Source organism: Gavia stellata, chromosome 8 (genome assembly GCF_030936135.1).
Source record: "Gavia stellata isolate bGavSte3 chromosome 8, bGavSte3.hap2, whole genome shotgun sequence".
NCBI classification, from domain to species: domain Eukaryota; kingdom Metazoa; phylum Chordata; class Aves; order Gaviiformes; family Gaviidae; genus Gavia; species Gavia stellata.
This window is the reverse complement of record NC_082601.1, coordinates 33,787,425-33,802,549: the sequence shown is the minus strand read 5'-3', so window position 1 is coordinate 33,802,549 and position 15,125 is coordinate 33,787,425.

Below are 15,125 nucleotides of genomic sequence, written 5' to 3'. Positions count from 1 at the left end.
AATAGCCAAGGAACACTCAGTAGCAATGATTAATTTTGGCTATGAAGAACATAAAAAATACTATTTTAGGAAGAGCAAGAAACATTTCATTTAGGTTTGAAATCACTGCCCACTGAATGATTTAGTTGAATTTGACCAAGAGCTTCCTTTCAGTTGCAGCTGATTGGTAAATACATGGGCTTATTTCCTGATCTCTCTTCAGAGGCAAGCTGAGACCCACAAGCTGCCATCCCAAGCAGGCAGCTTCCCCTGAAATAATACCTCCAGGTATCCCTCCCTTCTGCCTGGCTCATTGGCTGAGATTTATCACTGTATCACTGGCTCTGGCTGCAGAAGAAGAGGAGGATGAGAAGAAAATGCAAATCTCATAAGACACTGGAGCTGTGTTTAAAAATAGAATTCTTGTGACTTGAAACAAACATTCAAAATTCCCTGAATTGATTGGTTGCTTTTATGAAGTGTGATAATTTTCTAAAAAATACAATCTTTTGCAAAAAAATAATGTATCAAGAAAAATACATTCAACTTATACAGAATTTTAATTTTAACTAGCTTTTATAGGTTTATAAATATCTGTACTTTATATAAAGATCTCATCAGGTAACTGGGGAGAGCTTTTTCTCTGTTGTAAATACATACACATCTCATTGTAATTCTATAGATTTCCATAGAGTTACATCAGAAGCCCAACAAAGCACCTCAGAGGAAACCTTGTTCCCCGCTACCAGGCCAACTGGATCACAGAAAGAAAGAGGAAATATTATAGCTTTTCAGTTATCTACATGAAAACTGAAATGTCAGAACTAGCAGCCAGATCTTCCAGACCTGTGTCACCTGATCTTGTAGCACAAAGATCAGATGTTTATGATACACTTCTTCAACCTTTGTAAAATCACTTTTCCATAGCTTTTATACAGCCACACCTGGAGTTCTGAATTCAGAATAGCTACTTAGGAAAAAACCAAATATCCTGACTATTGCTGCAAGTAGCATAGTCAATGTAAGAGAAGATGAAGAAAGAAATAAAAATATTAGGATATAGCAAACAAGGAACAATCTAGAAAACTTCTGTGATGAAAATTATTATATTAAAGAGCTTTTCTTGGAATGACATGCTCATTTCTGATCTACCTGTTTCAAAGACAGGACAGAGGCAGTGGGATTAAGAAACTGGTGTTAAAAATATTAAAATAACAATGAGTTTGGGTCTATTTCAAGCATACCCAAAAAATGAAAAAAACCTGAGATAAATGTATGAATTGCATATTGTAGAGCTATGCTTCTATATAGATTTTCCTACAACAGAACAAGAAAAGGGTATTCAAAAGTATTAAAAAGAAACAGATTTAAAATGTATTAAGACATTTTTACAAAGCATATAATTGACCTGTGGGACTTGTTCCCATAGGGTAGCACCGAGACCAAGAATTTAGTGAGATTTAGAAAGAGCGGACATTTTTATGTAAAATCAGAAGTTACACATTACATTAGGAGCATAAAGTGCTTTTATAGAGACGTAAAGTCCAATACTTCAGGCCATAAGGCAACCACTAACTCATGGGGGTTAGGGGGAAATGTTTTCAGCTGGCAGGTTATTCTCTAGCAGCCACTCAAGGGCTCCTTTGAGCTACTGCCGTGCTTTGGCTACAGTCAAGGGAAGACGATGTAGGCTGCCAGTCTGACGTGGCACCGTAGGTCTGTGCATTTCATCTATGCTCTTACTCTTGCTGTTATTTTTGTTCGTTTACTTCTCTGTGATAATATTTTGCTAAGAACACTAATTTATTACAGGTAAAGCCTACCTGGCGATCTTGTGTATCTTTCTGCTCAGTAAAGGGAAACAACTGTGACTTCCTATGTAACATGTCTGCAGCATATTCCTCTTCTCAAAGCAAACGAGTTGTTAATGCAAGGGAGATGTTAGTGTTTGTTGCACTCCTTTCTGAAGGAGCTGGCATATTTCCTTTTAGGGAGATACTTTGAAATCACCTCATTCTTCTATTAGTTCAACATAACTGGTTGTAAGAACTATGTTAGTAAAATTAATATTTCAGAGCAGCACTGCGAGGGATATTTTTAACATGCAGCACCACAGCCCTTGTCTCTTGTCACTTGTGTCATCCTGTCATCGTGTACGCCTTCAGACATAGGCAGGCTGATACTAATGAGCTCACCACTCCGTGTTCCTCTATCATGAAGTTCAGTACTAATGAGAAAAATTCCCAGACTGCACTCACACTCTAAATCAATTTAGCAAGATTGATCAAAATATTCATTAAAACAGTTTGTTCTTCAACTCAGCCTGAACCCTGCAGGCATATCTGTCTTGATTCTATATGGTTTTGTGTGTGAGTCTGTGTGCACGTATGTGAGTGTGTGAAATTAAAAAAAAAAAAAAGTCAGTTGTTTTTCCTCCTCATGTGATTCCAGCCCTACTTTCAGAAGAAAAAAGCCAAGGCTGAATTCTCATTACTCTTTTCTCCTTGGGAAGCGCCTGGGAGTCTAGAAATGCTAAGAAAAATATTCTGCACCCCTCTTCTCATGTGCCTGTCAGCAGAAGGCCCGAGAATGACCGACGTGAAGCAGCAAATTGCCGTCAAAAGGGCAACAAGCAAAACAACAAATGGGAATCTGTCAAAGAGAGAGAGAGACATCACTGGCCACACAACCCTGGGAATTTAATATATCTTTTGTCTGTCATCTGCATGCTAAATTTCCATGTCTTCCTTCCACAGAATTTCCTCTTGCCATGTCAACCTTGATAAGTATAGGTTAGCTCACACTGGTCTACTTTTTCACATGCATTTCAAGATAAAACACAATCCACAGAGCCAAGGATGACATTAGCTGACTAATGCTCAACCAGCTGGACTCTATGCTCAGAAGGGTCTAGACACAAAATCAGTGCAGCACAAATTGCAGTGAGGGACGACCAGGGAATAGATTTACAAGTCTCAGCTATGATGTTATCTGTTCCTCCAAAGGGACAAGAATAATTCATGTTGGTACCAGTTTAAAACCCAGACACCCTGACTAGTCATATATTACGTATTTCTGGTTCATTTCAGCAATAGAGAAGGTTGCTGTTGATCATCTGGCTTCACCATTCATTACCTAGAAACGATAAGCTTTTTCCAAAGGGCTAAGAGGAAAACTCAGGCAAACTTAAGCCAGACGTGGTTTTAAAATACTTCATGTGTTGTTGTTCACAACACTGCAAACCTGCTTTATCTTACAATGTTAAATACATAAACGGCATTCCTAACAGCCTATTTTTTAGATATACTATGTGCTATAAAATGAGATAATGTTATTCCAGGAAGTTTTCAGTGGGGTTATGAGCTCAATCATTCAGAAACTCCAGAATAAACTCCACAGACAGTGTCGTGCTGTGTCGAAGCAGCAGGCTGTTGATGGGGCTCCCACACAGGGCGGGCAGGAGGGACTCTGCCCTGGCTCAGGGTACAGAGTCTTGGCAGTTCAAACTAAAACAGACGTTAAGTATTCCTCTAAAAATTGGCAGTGGCACACAAAGGCAGTGGTCCACATTTCTTTGGATAAGTCATTTCCATGGCTTTGTATTCAAAAGGTGCCAAATTAAAAATAGCTGCATAACTGGCAGGGACATAGGTAGCTCTTTGACCATGTACAGAGTGGTATGAGATTTTCTTCCTGTTTAAACACTGTTGGCTATTCAGAAATCACTGGTGTGGTCTGCCTCCATTGCTGAACATCAGTGTGTGCCTCAGCATCACTGGATTTCCAGAGCAGCATACCAGCAGCCAGCTAGGCTTCAGCCAGCAAGTACACATCCAAGTTGGGTGAGTTTGCCTGAAGGAGCAGTAACTCCTATATATGCAAGCCCTTAGAAATGAAACCACTATTTAAATGCAATGATGCAAACCTCCATCTCAAGAGTAGCACAAGTTCCGCCAATGCAGAAAACTGTTTTTTTCTTTACAACACAAAGTAACACTGCTATGAAGCAAAAAACCCCCAATCATGTTGTCCAGACAGGTTCTCTGGAGATGAGATAAGGTGTTATTAACCAGATGCTCGTTTACAGGCATATCATCTGCCATGGAAAGCGAGGATCAGCTCATATCACTTTCCTTTCACAGTGCAAGATGCTCGTTTTAATGTGCTTCCTGCTTGCCACTTTTATCTGGCTGGTGAGGTTTATTTCTCTTGACAGAAACTGTCCCCAGGCATCTATTTCCACAAATAGAGGGAAAAGTAGATACTGGAACTGTTTGACTCTGTTCAGTGGATAGACCCTACTGAGGGCCATTGAAATTTTGATGAAAAGAGAAGTTTTAGGGAATCCAGACATCAACATGTTTTTTAAAGTTTTTTCCATATCTGTGCAAGACAATGGCTTTCAGGAATGAGTTAAAATTTCATTTATTCAATTATTCAAAATGTTTCTGCTAAAATCTTTAATCAAAAGTTAAAAAAAATAAAAATTTGAAACAGTGTTGCCTAATAACTGGTGTGTGTCTCAGGTAGGTTATGTGAAGATTTTACTTTCTACACTAGATTAATACTTGCATAGACAGCAGAGAAAGTTAAACATACAGTACCTCCTTTCTCTTGTTTGATCTTAATAGGCTGATTCATTCATTTTAAAATCATGTAGGAAAAAAATTAATGAAAGTTGTCTATTCAGAAGAGTGAGACCTTTGATTTGCGAGAGACTTCTGAAACCCTTCACGCTCCTTTTGTAGCTTGTTCTAAATTACCGTGTTTCTTTTTCCATAGTTTTGCAGCATCTCAGGCATTTTCAGCATCAGTTGAAGATTCCTTTGCTTAGTGCAGGTTTTTATTTATAACTTTTTTCCTCAGAATCTTAGGCAGAAGTTTGGTACAGTGACAAAAAATGCCATGGGATTCTTTGCCATAGGTATGGACATGCTTTGCAGTGTTCTCCCTCATTTTTCCCCTCTCACCTCCCACCAGTGCCAGACTGTTCTAGGAGAGCTGCTGCTGCAGCCCGTGTCTGAAGGAAAATGCCTCCCCCCTACCCAAAGAAAGAAAGAAAAAAACCGCATCTAGTATGTGATGCATTTGTAGCTGCCTTCATCTCAAGTTCTGTGTATAAACTCTTTTTGGAGACCCAACAGATGTTTCCAATGCAGAAAACCCCACATCCAGATAATTGTGCTCATGTGTAACAGAGAAGATAGATCAGGTTTAAGTCTGCTCTTATTATTGAGTTTGTTCAAGATTTCTGCCTTCATGTAATGTTTGGATTCAACTGTGGCTATGGTATGACAGAAGTGATTTTATAATTTCTCTGTCAACGCACAAAACGGATGAGTTGCCACTGGATAAGCATTGGGTTTGACATTGTAGCCAGGGCTCACAAGTTGAAAGATTGCCTAACTGCCAGCTGCCAGAATAGGCGGTCCAGCTCCCATATCTTCAGCCACCTCTTTCTCTTGTGCCAGCATCAAGGTTTTTCTGAGGCTGTGTGAGACAGATCTGCAAGTTTTCTTCTGCTCCTGAAATCTCATGTTAGGGTCATGAGAATTGCAGTGCAAAGGAAGGGACAAGAACTCATGTGTAGAGATGAGAAGAGTCAAACTGCCTTTCAGGCTGCAGCAAGTTGCATTTAAGTGTTTTTTCTGGAAAAGTTTTCTGTGGCTCTCCATCTGTTTGAAATGGAAAATCCTTCTATCACTCAGATGTCTCAGAACTTTAATTCATTGACATTTGTGAAATGCTTTGAATTTACAATATAGGACATCGCTGTCATCAGTACAGATGATCTATTTACTGAAATAAATCTATATTAAAAACAAGCCATTATACTAAGATCCTTTTCTTGTTTGCTCTTTGAGGAATAACTGTTGGTCCAAAGTTTTTCAATGGATATCTAAAATGCCAAAGGAAAGCATAGTTGTTACTGAAATATATTGTAAGACTGTGATTGCATTTGATTAAAGGAGTTTTCAGCAAAGTATGTGCTCCTTGTCCAAAGCAAGCCAAACCACAAGATGAAAATAACAAAAACAGTCATGTCCGTTTGGAAAAGCCTAAAAAATCATCAGACCAAGCCCAGTAAGTGATATCCTGGTCATTTCTTATGCTTCCTTCTTTCTTCTGATCAGTAATATGTGCTGCTCTGGCTTGATGTTAGGGAACGTTTATGGGACTGGGAACTGTTAGGGAATGCTTTGTCTTTTTTCTGTGTGAGAGAGATAAATTCAAGGAACTCGGTATATGTAAAAACATCATTACATTGGTCAAACAATTGTAGTCATACCTCTGAAAAATTCATTCTAGTACCCTAAATTTCATGTCTGTATGCTCTGGAAAGAGGTGGCACATTTTCCAAAAGAAGGACATGCAGGTTCTTGCTTGCTTACTGAGGCACCGCTCCACGCTTAGCGTGATGGGATGCTGTGCAGGGCTTGCAGGAGCTCTTGGGGCAAGCAGAGTTTCTAGATTAGGTGTGCACCTCTGAGCTAGCCAGTGATTCTCTTCTCTAAACTCTTCATTTTGTGCAACCTAACAAGGGGACACGTTAGTGATTGGTTTATTCACAGACAATGTTTTCCACTGCTCTTTGTTTCCAAGAGTCTATTCTGTAGTTTGTTACATCTACTGCATATTCTGGATCTTTCAAGATAAAGATGCTATATAGTCTGAGACATTGCTGCTCTTAACAGCTGTCATATAATTGTGCTTATAATTGTGTGATGTATTAAAGTATAGTCGTAACAATTATTATTAACAACAAATCTAGCCCATCACACATTTTTGTTATTGGTCTCTTTTCAAGCAGCATCTCCCTTTCCAGCAGCTTTTCCATACAGAAGACTTGATAAATCCTCCTCTCAATATTTAGCTTGAACTACCACAAGCAAACTCATTTGTTAATTAAGTATAATGCTTTCAATTGGATGTTTTTTTGATATGAACACACAACAGAGGCAGGAGAGAATATTGGGTTTGAATGACAATGATGAATAATATTAATATTTATCTGCTATTGGAATCTGGAGCTGATACAATGAGCTACAGAGTCTTAAGATCTTAATTAAAGGTTAATGAAAGAAAATATTGAAAAATCTGCTGAAGGAACAAGAAGTGAGGAAAAAAGGTATTCTAACTCATCCACAGTACTGCCATTCTCAAGCACAGAAATTGCATGAATCAGGCTTCCATGAGACTGATCTACACAGTGTGTAGCTTTGAATTCACCTTTTGGCTTTCAGACCTTCTTGGCTGCAGGTATGGTCCCACATTCAATTTTCCTTTTTGCAAAAACATCCTTCTGTTAAAGGCAAAGATGGGTTTGTGATATATTCTTGTATCTCTAGGAGTTCAGTTAGAAAATACTACTGAGACTCACTGGAAAGATTGGCAACATTATGATCAGATCTACAAAACAAAATATTCAAGAAGTATTGATTCTATTCCTTTTGAACTCTTAAGAAAATTCGGGTGAATTTTACAGCATAAAATAGTGGAGTGATCTAATTGGTTTAAAGTCAGAGACTGCATCTTCATTACATTCCTAATATATGATACTTATTATGTATTAATAACACCTTATTATCTCTTGTCATGTATAATAAATATAGCATCTGAATATTAACTTAGTGTTTTATGTCAGCTCATAAGGTTTGAAAGCAGAAGCTCTGATTTCTTGCACAGCTCAGATGTTCTTTCAGAGTTAGATAACACTCTTAGGGACTAGTAAATTTATAGACCTCAGTGTATGTAAGCTTGGATACATGTAGAAATACCAGTTTATCATTAAATACTTTGTAATTAAAACTGAATTTAGGATAAAGTTTATGTTTGTGTAAATGTTAGAGGAATGTACATTTACTGCTTTGGTTTGTGTTGGACCATCCTCTTTAATGCTGCTGCTGCATTTGAAATAACTCAAGAATAGTACCATTTGAATCTGCAGAAATACCATTAATGCTGCAGAAGTAAAGCACTTGGGAAGTTCATCCTTATGACTATACATTTTTCCCTCTGGATTTTTATCATGACTAATCAGATGCAAAAAGTGTGTTGTTATCAATTCGGTATTGTACATGAATATGTACACAGCAAAATTACACAGTAAAATTTACAAAGTGTCACTGCTTCTTACCTTGCAGACTTTTCAAGAGGCTCAGGAACTTCATATTTATGGCGCATTGTCAGCCGTGATGATAGCTACTGTGCAGTTACTTGTGGGTCAAGATTTTTTTTAAAAAAGAGTAATAATTATGAGTGCTTCTTTGGATGCTTAATTTAGTAATCTTTCATACAGCCCTGCTTCTCAAGAATTAAACATTAACCTTCTGATGGACAAAACTCTTTAAGGCTTTTTGAAATCACAAAATAAACTTTACCAATCACTTTGGAAGACCTTGGTTTATTCCCTAATTGTAGGAGTAATAGGTATAATCATTACAGTGATGCCATCGATACTAATATCAGTAAACATTAAATTATTAATTTATGTATATATCAGAGGCAAAGGTCAGGGGAAACTTATGCTGACAACATCGATATGTGATTAGAAATTAATCTATATAGGGGAGTGCTTCAAAATATTTTCACCAGCTGCTTTAAGTCTAGTAGTCTCCCTGGTGTATTGGGAATGTATCTGTGAGTCAAATCTTCTAATTCCTTGTAGGCAAGTAATAGATTTTTTCAGCATCCCAGAAACACATACTTCATAAACTCACTAACAGAAATATGCTACAGTATCCAGCTCTAATAAGTGCAACTAACTTAGGCAAAGTTGATCTCATGGGTGTAACTACTGGCAAACAAAAAGTAACTCACTCATGATTAGATCCTTTCTCTTAAACAGAAGTCACTGGGGTTCATAAAAGATGTATCTTTCACTTTTATTCTGAAAACTGTTCTTATCTGAAGAACAGTCCAGTGGAAATTCAATTAGTTAAGGACAGAATTACTTAATTACTTGAGAACTTGGATATAAAGGTATGAGTATAATTAGCCAAATTATTCAAGACTATACATTTCATAGGCAAGGAGTTTGATCTAAGGCAGCCCTTGTCAAATATGGCATAGTTAGTTGTCATCAAGTGTTATTATTACCCTTTAAAACTTGCAGTTGTATTGGAGAGATATTTATTGATGTATCTTGGAGGATATTGTACCAGAGGCCATTTTGATCATGATAAACAATTTATGATAAGATTCTTGCAAGGTCTACTTATTTTAAAGTGTGATATTATGGTGAGAAGGAAGGTGTGAACTGCTGCCAAAGGCCAAGAATATCTTCAGATTATTTCAGTAATGTTCACTACCTGGCCATAACACCAAGCAAATGCTTCTACCTCTGTAATGATAAATCTTCAGAGGAGGCATACCTCACAGATCCTCTCTGACACATTAGTCAGCTTTTAAATCCATGACTCACCTGAGACAAAAACTTTCTTTATTTCAAAACAACTGGCCTGAAAATAGCCTGTCATATACTTTTGGGTATAGCCTCCGTTTCTAATAAATTCTGAATGTCTCTGAACCTTGCTGGTCATACACAAGTCAGAAATACGATGGCACAAACTGCCGTTCAAGTGACTTTCCTTGGTGCGATAAACTGAATGGATTGTGGAAATTCTGATTTTTTCTGCTGAATTTGGTATATTTTTTAAATTAATGTGCATGATGTTTCTGTTTAAGGGGTTGACTGGATCAAGGTGACTGTCTTGAATTTCTTGAACTTATTTATTAGAAGTGAAACTGACTTTCAGCCTCATGGTAAAAAGCTGTATGATCTTTAATCTTAAAAAATATAAGACCAAAAGTGCAAAACATTTGTTTCCTTCATTAGAGTCGATAAAAATTTTACAATAACATGAAATCAGACCTTGACACAAAAAAAGAAATCAACACTATGGATATCATTGAAAACTCTTCAATCTTTCAACTTAAAAATCACTAAAAGGGGTTCCATTTATTCCAGAGAAAATATCCTTCTATTAAAAATGGAAAAGAATCTAGTAACTACCAAATTCCAAAGTGTTGTATTTTTTCTTTAACCTGTCTGTCCCCCTCCAGTACAGGCAATGATAGAAGATTAAACTGCAAAGTGGAGATCACCCATTATATAAATGTCTGGGAAGTGACAACTTTACATTTTAAGTAGCTAGATAACAAAGCTATCGTTACCATGTAACTGGCATACACTGATGGCATATATAACACAAACTCGACATGTAATACCGAACATCTAATTTTAGCTGGCCAGTTTGTGTTCTTAAACAATTTGCTTCCCAGTTAGAGTGGAACAGAAAAGGTCAGCTGGAATTCAGATAAGTTTATGTAGTGGGAAAAAGTTCTAGTTGAATACGTGACGCTGCGGTGGTCCACACGTATTGGGATGGCAGGTTATCCAATGAGAAGTAAACAGCTCACCTATCCCAAAGGATATATGGCGTTCCTGTCCATTATGGACAATCAACTTTATACACAATTACACTTACTGATCTACACACATCCATTCAAATCCACAGTGATTTGCTTCAGCTGTAATATATTGTCCAACAGAAATACTTTTCAACAAAGCCCCACCCTGACGTATGTTTGCAGACCACAAGAAGCAACTATGTGAGTACCACCAGCTTAGACCCAGCAGCTGTCAGTGCTGTATAGACAGTTCACAGGGCATACAGACATCAGATGAGTGGAGTAGTAGTACAATAGTGGTAAAATTAAATTTTGAAGTCAGCAACACATTTCTCTCTTGACTATTTCTAACTTGTTAGTCTGCCTACTGTGAAAAAACTATGTATTTTTATTTGTGAAAACCTATCCCCATTTTGAGATATGAAACAGAAATGTAATAGAAAACTCAGAACTGTACAACAGCAGATACGGACTATTTCTGAATTTTTTGGTAGTAGTAATAATAATAACAATGTATTTTCTAACATCTCTGGAAGTCCCCACTATGGGATAGGTAAACCACTATGATTAGCTTGTAATTAATATGTTAAATCTGTGCAACTTAATTATATGCTCCTGTTATCCTGGAGCATAATTTTCAGCTTGTTTTACAACTAAGATAACCACAGTAGTATTTGAATATTCTTGCTATTGGAGATTTATCATATTTACCACGATTTTACAGTAGACTCATACTTCATGCAACATTCAGGTGAACTCCTATCCTATTTGAGGAGCAAGTTAATGATCCAAACGTTGAATCATGGCTGTAGGTTTTTGTCTTACTTTTTTTTATACATGCTGTTAAACACTTAAAATATTTGTGGTGCATATCTCTTAAACTCACAAAAAAAACCCCAAACCTGTGTGGCTTTTTTTTTAATAGAAAACTGGTCAACAGTCCATTAAAATAAAGTGGTCAGGACCCTAATAAAGCATTCATACACACTTCTAAGGTAATTCTACATCCTTCCGTATATGTTTTCATCAACTTCTTTTTTTTTGTTATGGGCTACGTAGTGTGGAAATTAAAACCTACTCAACAATACAATTACACTTCCCTGAAAAATAATCTAAGCAGATTTAACTGTGATTTTATCATTGACTTATGTTCTTACATTCCCATCACTACGTAGATAACACTATATATAATTTCTCATAAATTGGTATATCTTTATAGACAGAAGAGACCTTTTTGTTTGTCCAATTCCCTCATATATCCCATCAGATAAATATATTTCTGTATGCACTTATCAGGCTTAAAAAAATTCATTTTATGCAAATTCATTTTTCATTTTCTTGGCATTATCAGACATTTATTTAAAAGCAACTTGCTATGAAAACAAGATCTATGTAGGCTGGTGTATTCTAAATTAGTTTTTGAGAGCCCCATTATAATATAACTATTCATTGAAAAGGACTCTGATAAATGTCCACTTTGATCTGCAAGGCTGGTGTGATACTCTAAATGGAAATGGGAATCCATTGGAAGGAGCCTGATTGAACCAGATATACCAGAAGGAAATTAAGATGCAAGAGATGTGGTTTAATCAGGCTGCAGTTGTACTAATTGAACTCATCTGGGAAGTGTAGGGCCATAACTTGGACAGCGCAGATCATGATTATTTCTTTAATCATTTCCACCTGGTAGGAGGTAACGACTATCCACCCTCTGCAGCTGGTCCTGTGCCTGTTTGCAGAAGAGAAATTTAGGCTGTAGCAGAAGTAGATGCTCTTCTTAAATGCGTGGGCTGCCAAAGGGTATGGCTGCCCCTGGACAAGGCATGTGTCATATCAGCGCCAGAAAGCATACTGGAGAGAGCAAAATGTGGAAGTATATAGGACTGTAAAATGTGACGTTCCTAAGCCACCATGCTAAATCCACAACATGGAAAAGGGATTATCTGCTTGCTATTGCAGCTCAGCTATCTAGCCTCTTGAAGGTGTGCCTCCCCCCAAGGCTAATTTCAAGCATGATTTATCAGGGACCCAAAACCCAATGGGTGAAGAACTCCACTAGATACCTGACATCTGCCAACTGCAGCAGCATGAACCCAAGTCTATTCCAGTAACTCTCTAAAATGCTGTGGTAAGAAAATAACACACCTTGCTATTCTAAAAGATTTCTGATCTTTTGTAAGATAACTTTTGCATAAGAACTGATGCCATATTAATTCTAGGACTGGGATGTTGAGAGTTGCTATTCTGAGTGTGAGGGGACTCACACTTCAGGACTCATGATTCATTATGCTTAATACAATTTATCTATGTAAACTATATGAGTCAATGGTTTACACATAAATTATTCTTCTCTCTGTACTTTAAAGTATGTCTTCATGAATAAATCTGCCTTAGGTATTGTCTACCTCCTCTGGTACCTTAGAAGTTCCTCATTTGTTCCTGCCTCTGAGTGACACTGTACTGTAACAAGCCCACAAACAAGCACACCAGCACAACCGAGGGAAAAATGAACAGTGACAAGGGCCAAAACAGGGTTAGGACTTGGGTGCCAGCTTTGTTGTGGAAAAAGCATATGTCATTGAAGCCCCAGGCTCCAATTTTTCCACTCTTTAAAGTACCTAGTAACATATTTTCCACACCAGTCCCACTGAACATCCCCCCAGCAGTTTTGCTCTGATGGGAAGTGCACTGTATGCGTCAGTCTTGCATCTTTTCCTTTTGCATGTCTGACATGGAAGAATTAATTGTCCTACTGATGGTCTTCCTTACCCACATCACAGTAGGGACATTGTTTATAAACTCTTTCCTTCTGTGGAAAAGGAAATATGTGCGTACAGAAAGCAAGATGTTATAAATACAATATTATTGTTCTATGAAACGGGGGGGAAACAACGTACTGAAACCTACTTTCCGTAAATCTGTCAGTTTTCTGGAATGAATTCTGAGACGTGCTGAAGCCAGTAGCAAAATTCCCATGATACTTTGGAATGTACAGAAATAGAAAATGAACATACCTCTGTAAAATTGTTTCATTTCATTTGACAATTATCTCATTTCAAATGACAAACCTATGCATTATGAAAGTAGGTATCTTTTCAATGAACAATACTGAAAAAGTTTGAAATTGAAGCCTGCGTAGCAAAATGCAAGGTGTCTTTGACTCCCAGTGTCTCCCCACGAATACTCATCACCTTTCAGCAGTGTCTAGGTATTAGCAATTTATTGGATATGAGTACAATAAAAGCTTGTTCTTTAAAGCTTTATCCTGTGCTATTTGAAGTCAATAGGAGTTTTGTCATTGGCTTTAAAGGAAGTGGGGTCAAAATCCTAATTAAGAGTGTCAGCTCCACCTATCAATCAAAGGTGGACTATTCATAATGAAACATAATTACCAGAACAGGTTAAAATGCAAAGTTAAGTATTAAAAGAGAATATGTGCCAGTGAAGTGTAAGAGCTACACCTCTGAGATGCTGAGTACTTTCTGATGCTTGAATGCCTTTTGGTTATTCAGTTACTATTTCATATCTTGACGAGGTTGCCTAGGCTTCCATACAGAAGGTGTTTGTAAGCTCACACTCCTGGGTAGCCCTGAAGTCAGCTCCCAGACTCCCAGGCACTGCACAGAGCTCCCTTGAGGCTCTGTTCTCTTCTGGCCCTGTGATAATGTGGTTATAGGGGTCCTTCTTTGGGTTCTCTGTGTGATTCTGTACTGAAAGTTCTCAGCTAACAAGTAAAAGGGACTTCTCTCTCCTAGCTCATTCAGCCCTGCGTAATCAAAACTTGGGGAGGCTATAGCTGTGCAGATTCCTTCTTGCAGTTACAAGGAATTTTCTGTATTAAAAAGAGTGACTAAAACGTGAATAAAAAGAGTGGAAAGAATTTGCAGTAGGGTAGTGCACACTGTGTGAGAATGTATGTAAATGTAAGCATAAGTAATTTAGAATGGAAATGCCTTATTTTGGATTGCATTTTGGTTGTCTCCCTAGAGTTAAAGTGCATGCATGCCCACTGCCTAACTGCAATAACATCAGTTTCTCTATTTCATACAGCCTGACTTTCTTTTATTTTACATATGATCACTATTTAAATTGTTTTGATTTGTAGTATGTTCACATCTTATCCTCAAGACATTCGGTATCTCAAAAGGAGTAACAAAATGCATGGTATATAATGATCTCCCTGTAAAAATCTAAGCAGAATTCCTCAAAACTTTATGTATAATTAAATAAGCAAAGGAATCCCAACATGTGTTTTAGGATTATTTAGGAACATGAAATTGGTAAGCGCATTAAACAAAAGCCATAGGAGATAATCCTAAGAAATGTACAGAAAACTTCTTTGGACCTTGCAGTACAAAATCTTTCATAGGAATTTGCTTAAAGCATTATCAGCTCTAAATGAATGAGGTGTGTAACAATAGATCGGCATACGCAATGTAACAAGAGGTATGCATAACATTTCTTCAGAATAGGTGTTTTCAGCATATGTATGCTCAAGCAATGAAGTGAAACCCTGATATTTAAGACTGAAAATAGGCAAACTTGTGGCAATAATATTTTATAGTTAACAAGAAAGGTCTGGTCTTACATTTTATTTAAAAGAGATTAACCTCTATAGGCCAGTAGGTGTCAGCAGCATTTGCTTTCCTTGTCTCTACATATGGTGGAGGAATCATTAAAAAATTCACAGGGGAAAAAAATGAAAAAAAAAATTGTAGAAACAATTATGCTTC